We start from the raw sequence: 6,000 nt of genomic DNA, 5'->3' as shown, positions 1-6,000 counted from the left end.
CACCATGTTTCATTGCATGGGGTTGGTGTTAGTTTTCTGCAACATTTTGCTGTCCTTCTTATAAATGTTTGCTGTTTTTCTTCATAGCTAGGGGCTCATTACCAAAGGAGTTTCTTTCAGTAATAATTCTATTCATGTGACTTTTGCATAAAGGCCAGATTTGAAGTGAACAGTGATACTATCCCCAGATTCCTATCTAAGCTGTGAATCTCTGCAGCTTCTTCCAGCTTCATTTGGCTGCCAGTTTAAATGAACACTCTTGAGGATGCTGTCAATTTATTTATATTGTACTAAACTCTATTTATACAGAGATTAAGTTACAGAGAGTTGGCATTTAATTAGACGTTTTACCAAATGTTGGTTGCACTGGATTTTATTTTGGGGTAGGAAAAAAAAATCTGTTGGGCTCTTTTTTTTTGGCATCAAGACAATTATTCGAATTGCCACATTGCCAGACAGGACACTGTTAAAGAAATAAAATAAAAATAAATAAATGTATTTTAATATCCTCGGATGCATACTATGTCATATGGGAGAATATTATACCAATGAACCACAGTGATTGTATTTTTATACTTTCTGTTGTTATGTAAATGTTACTGGTTTCAGTTTTAGCACCAGGGACAGCACCACCGTTCACCAAACAGCTACACAAGAACGCCTCTCTCTCAAATATGAAAACGTGCTTTCCATGTGAGCGTGGAGGGTCAGAAACCCACCCACACATCCACCCACCCACCCTGCCAGCCACCTACACCCCACCAAACTACCACCCCTTCTTCTGTTTTTCCTCCCTCCCTGTTGAACGGGAAGCACAGGCAGTCATTGAGGTTTGGACGCCCCTTCGGATGCTCAGGCGAAGCGGGGAGGGGGCTGCTGCGGATCTTTATACCTGCCACAAACGAAGCCCCCAAAAAGGGGAGCCTCTGCGTTCGCCTGTGCTAATTTATCTTTTTTTTTTTTTTTGTTCTCTGCCTCCCCCGCTGATGGTATTATATATTTATATTTTTTTCCACGCTGAAAAGAGTCTGGTTTCGTAACGTATCAGTGCAGCGAGGGGAAAGACAGGGAGAAAAAAAAATTATCATTTTTTTCCTCCAAGGATGCGGATTTAAAGGAGAGACGTTATCAGCGTCACCTGGGAGATTTTTAAGATTTGAAATTAGCTTATATAGCCTCGCGTGCGATAGAAGAAGACGAATTTATTTTTTTTCCTTTTTTTATATTGTTTTCTTTCATTCCCAGTGAAATTTCCAATTTATCGACGTTACAGAAAAATAGCCGACTGTCTGTTTTATAAGAAGAAAAATAAGCGGTAAGTGGGATTTTTTTCTCTTTTTTTTGACTACTACCATCAGGCTGCCCACAATAACAAAGCTGATGAGAAGAGAAAAAAAAGGTCCGAAATTCAGGTAACTGCTGCTAGCTTGCCGTTAGCTTTTTAACTCAATAGGTAACGGTTTTGTGTCGCTTTTGTTCAAATAAATCGTACATCCTCTCTCACGCTAGTTGTCTTGTTGGGGAACCGTATGGCAGCCCCGCTTTCCAGTAGTTTATAGGGGAGCTATGTGGCTTTAATGTGTGTGTCTCCTCGCCTTTGTTTCATGTCAAACGCAGCCACATTTTCATCTGCGTGTCTGTGAGCAAACCCAGCCTGTGGCTCTTTGGATTCAGACATCTGCTGCTAAACCAGCCTTGTTGCTTTCCCCTGGTTATTTAGGTCTATTTCCCCCCTCCTCAGATTGATGGCTTGTTGCAAAGCTGCCTTTTTTCCCTCTTTCAACACAGATTGTGTTATATAGGACTGAGATTTATGCTGCGAGCCCTGGCCTAGACTGTGTGACTCATTATGGATGTAAAGAGTTTTAGATAAAATGAGGCTTTATGCTAAAGCAGCTGCATTTAAAGCCTGATGAGTACTTTGTTTTTAAATGTGCATGTTTGCCACATTTCTGTTAATAATTAATCAGTGTAGTAATAGCTCAGATCTGTACCACGTGTAGAAGAGGACACATAAACCCAATAAAAGCTGCTGAGGTAATGATGTGTTTTTTTTGTATCATACTAGTTAAGGTTTACCCACCTCCTATGATCTGAAAAACCCCCCACTTAAAGTTGTTTTAAATCACAGATATCTACTTTGATGAGGCTTGATGTCAATTTTCTGGAGATCAGTGTGTGTTTAGGGTAAAACTTAGTAGTAGTTAGCATTGCAAATGTTATGATAATTTAATGTTTGTCTTTACTAAATCCAGCTAGGGTTGGGTATACTTTTAATGTCATGATGCAGTATTTTAATCACCATCCCCCCATCTCATTCACTCATTGAGACCTGGAAGCTGCTTTAATGAAGCCTTTGTTTACACAATAGTCAGAAAAAAGTGCAGTGACTTAATATTATTTCATTATATCAGCAGTGATTTTTTCTACTTCCCCCTCTGTCACCAAAAGTACTTGAAACAAATCCCTGTGACTTTTAACATACCCTGAAATCCTGTTAGTTTTTGATTTCCTCTACATTTTTCTGTTTTTTATGTACTGTTGCACAGAGGAGACAAATGTTTCTGTTGCTTTTTGATTGACATTATACCGTCCAATGCAATTAATTGTAAGATTACATGATTTATATATTAAAATTTTATACCATATGTGACTTAGTATATCTGATTTCAATTATTCAAAAAGGTTAATTGATGTAAGAGCTGTTGGTTTATGCATTATTGACCAAGAATGTTGGACGTTCTTTAGTTTGGTGTTTTTAAAGTGAAAAAGAAAATCAGATTGTTTTGGTATTGAGCCCGCTTCTAGCAAAAGAGGAGAAAAGTGATTGATTCCTTTTATTAGTGTGATTGATATGTGAGCCTTTTACTCCTCCATCTTTCCTTTTGATCTGGAAAAAGGTTTCTTTAGATCATGTTTCTCTCTGTTGCACACATTTGGAAACCAAGCTTGATCTGTTATAATGATGGCAGCGATTTAAAACTAAGACGACTGTTTTTCAATGTTAACGATTTTAAAGATTACTCCTATTTATGCATTAAAGATGCATGGTCACATTATGACTTTTTTATTTATACTCCAGTTGTTCACTTTCGATGCATACAAAGTTTTAAATTCAAGTTTTAAAATGAATTCGTCCTGCAGGTATACTATTTATTTTTGTGTTTTCCACTTTATTTTGGCTGTTTGTTAGTAAATAAAGTGTTTTATCTATATTAACAATAACAATGGAGGTATAATCCTCTGACATGGGAGGCTCGGAGCTCGTCTGCCTGGCTGTGTGTTTCCTGAACGGGGCCGCCTGTGGAGCTGGTTGACAGTTGACTTTTGTATCTCTGCTTGTTTTTCTATCTTTGCTTCTGTCTCCTTGAACCCCAGTCGGCCTTGGCAGAGGGCCGCTCACAATAAGTCTCGTTCTGCTGGAGGTTTCTTCCTGTTAAAAGGGACTTTTTCCTGTCCACTGTTGCTACAAGCATGCTTGGTTGAGGGATTGCTTTCTAGTCAATGAGTCGATGCAAACAGCTGGTTCTTCCTTATATAGAACACTTTGAATCAATCTGACTGTATGATCTGATTGAAGAATTGTCTCTGTAAAGTGCCTTGAGATGATGTGTTGTGAATTGGCACTAAATAAATAAACTGAGTTGAATTGAATAAATGCTGCACAGGTGTGCTGGGGGTAAACGAGGAAGTAGCTAACCATGGCTAAGCGAGTTAGCACCTCGCAGCGAAGGAAACAAAAAGCAAAGAATGAAAATCCAGAGTGAAAAAATACAAATTACCATTTAATTAGAAGAGGGATAAGACTCGAATAGTGCTAGGTTTACTGTACAAAAGATTATGTTCACTGACACGAGAGGCACTGGTGTGGAGGCATTCAGATATGGTGATACTCGGGTACCAATCAACCATTAAACTAAATGTCCTTATTAATACTGCTACTAGTGATAGCAATGCTGTTCTTAGCCTCTACAGCCTAAGTGCAAATGACATTATAAACCTAATAATCTAACCCTAACCCTAATAATTGGTTCTTACCTTGATGCTGTTTCACTGTTTGTTTTTATTAGGAACAGGATTTTTTTTTGTCATCCTTGATGTTCTGAAAGTAGGCTCTGGGGAGGATTCAGAAGATTCATTGGAACTAAGAGTTGCTGTGGATCAATTTATTTAACCATATGTTGGTCTTCGACCACGCCAAAGACATGTCACTTGACTGCATGCCAGGACATTCAGGCTCTGTTATGTAACTGCCTCAATTGGCTCTATGCACAGCTCCACTACTTCCTGAATTTAATGCAGCTCCTTTGTTTCCTGTCTTTCATGATTGGATGCACTGATTAATCCAGGTGTGTATGACCTAAGTAACTGGCCAGACACACCTGGATTAATCAGTTCGTCCAGTAATGAAAGACAGGAAACAAAGGAGCTGCATTAAATTCAGGAAGTAGTGGAGCTGTGCATAGAGCCCATTGTCACCAACTGGCTTTCAGATAGTTCTGCAACACTCCCTGCAGATGGCGCCACATCTGTTTATATTGGCTTATCGTGCCGGGTGTTGGAATTCCATTTAGGCTCAAAAAGGACTATCTGAACACTATCAGGAAAGACGCTTGGTGTATATAACCTTACTTAATCAGGATCAAATGATTTTTGGTCTTTTCTTTTTAGGCATATAATGTTCCTATGTTCCTTGAACAGTAATGGGTATAATACCTTTATAATTTTATTAAACTCCATACGTTGCATCAAAGTAAGGCACTCAGTAAATGCATTTATAGACCCAACTGTGAAAGGTCTTAGTTTTGATGCAAATAATGAAAATCATGTGATGCTTTGGTTATTCAGCAGAACTGATCAAAGGAAAACTATCGGATTCTGATCTCTGGCTGATTGATTCTGTTTTATAGTCACTGCTAAAGCACACATCCGTTTATAGTATATGAAGTAGTGTAACTTGTTTGTGGTCTAAATCTTATGGAGACAGTGGAGCAATCAAGCATTGTTTTGATCAAAGAGCTAAATGTATTTGTGGTTGAAGGATTAAGAAACTTTTTGATTTCTGTGTGATAGCGTATCAGCTAACAATCCTTGGGTTGGACTCCATTACTAACCCTGTAAGCATGTTTTAGCTTCTCTACACCGAACAAAAACTAACGTCTCCTCAGAAACATAAACGTCTGAACGTCGTTCAGTTTAGAAAGGCAGATATGCCGATTTTCTACCAAGTCTATTAAATTGGAAAATCTAATCAGTTTATATGGTGTTTTTAATAGCATTAATCTGTATGAAGTATCAATTCTCTTGCATTATGAATACTCACTATTAGTAAGAATTTGGATCCCAGAGTGACTTAATTGATGTTGAGGTGTTATTTCTGAAGAGGCTTTTATGTCTTGCATATGACAAATCATTTCAAGTCTTTTTCAGTTTCTGAAATGTAAATCTTCTGTCCATATACCGGTATGTATTTTTTGTGAATGTTAGCTTACATAATGCCACTAGAGGGCAGCATAATGTCTTTTTGTTGCTGTTTGCTCACCTGCTTGAGCTGACATGCCTTTGATGCTGTGCCCATAGGACTATAAATTTAGTCCTTACCACAGGCAATGTGTTCAATATTTAAGAAAACTTTAAAGGTTGCGGTTGGAGTCTTTGCTGAGTAGCCTGTTTTGATGTACAAAAAAAAAAAACAACAACAAAAAAACCCTATAAAGTATTGAAAATATTCTGTAAATGTCTATCATAACCTAAATGGCACTTAAAATAATTTATTGGCCCCAGTGAAAAACGTGTTACTTTTATGACCAATCCAACCTTCCAGTTCAAACATCATCATTTGGCATCTCTTCACCGGAATGAACTCAAGATAAAAAATCTGCATTTATTGAATTTTGAATATAGGAGAGAAAACATTGGCAGATATGACTTGATTAAATTAAAAATTCATAATTATCTTATAATTTCAACTATATTTATAGTTTATAAAATGCACACATT

The 6,000-nt window shown here is 37.6% G+C and overlaps 1 protein-coding gene across 2 annotated transcripts in view; it reads left to right on the top strand.

Moving 5' to 3' along the window:
- The first annotated feature begins 855 nt into the window (after window positions 1–855).
- The window catches only part of LOC107089847 (spectrin beta chain, non-erythrocytic 1-like), a 65,894-nt gene continuing 60,749 nt past the window's right edge, over window positions 856–6,000 (top strand). For both annotated transcript variants that reach the window (XM_015382856.1, XM_015382853.1), the window contains exon 1: window positions 856–1,315. The gene's annotated coding sequence lies outside the window, so the exon portion shown is untranslated. The remainder of the gene's footprint in view (window positions 1,316–6,000) is intronic.

This window comes from Cyprinodon variegatus, unplaced genomic scaffold (assembly GCF_000732505.1).
Source record: "Cyprinodon variegatus isolate N-32 unplaced genomic scaffold, C_variegatus-1.0 Scaffold268, whole genome shotgun sequence".
NCBI lineage: Eukaryota > Metazoa > Chordata > Actinopteri > Cyprinodontiformes > Cyprinodontidae > Cyprinodon > Cyprinodon variegatus.
The sequence above is the reverse complement of the archived record's forward strand: the minus strand, read 5'-3'. Positions and strand labels throughout refer to the sequence as shown.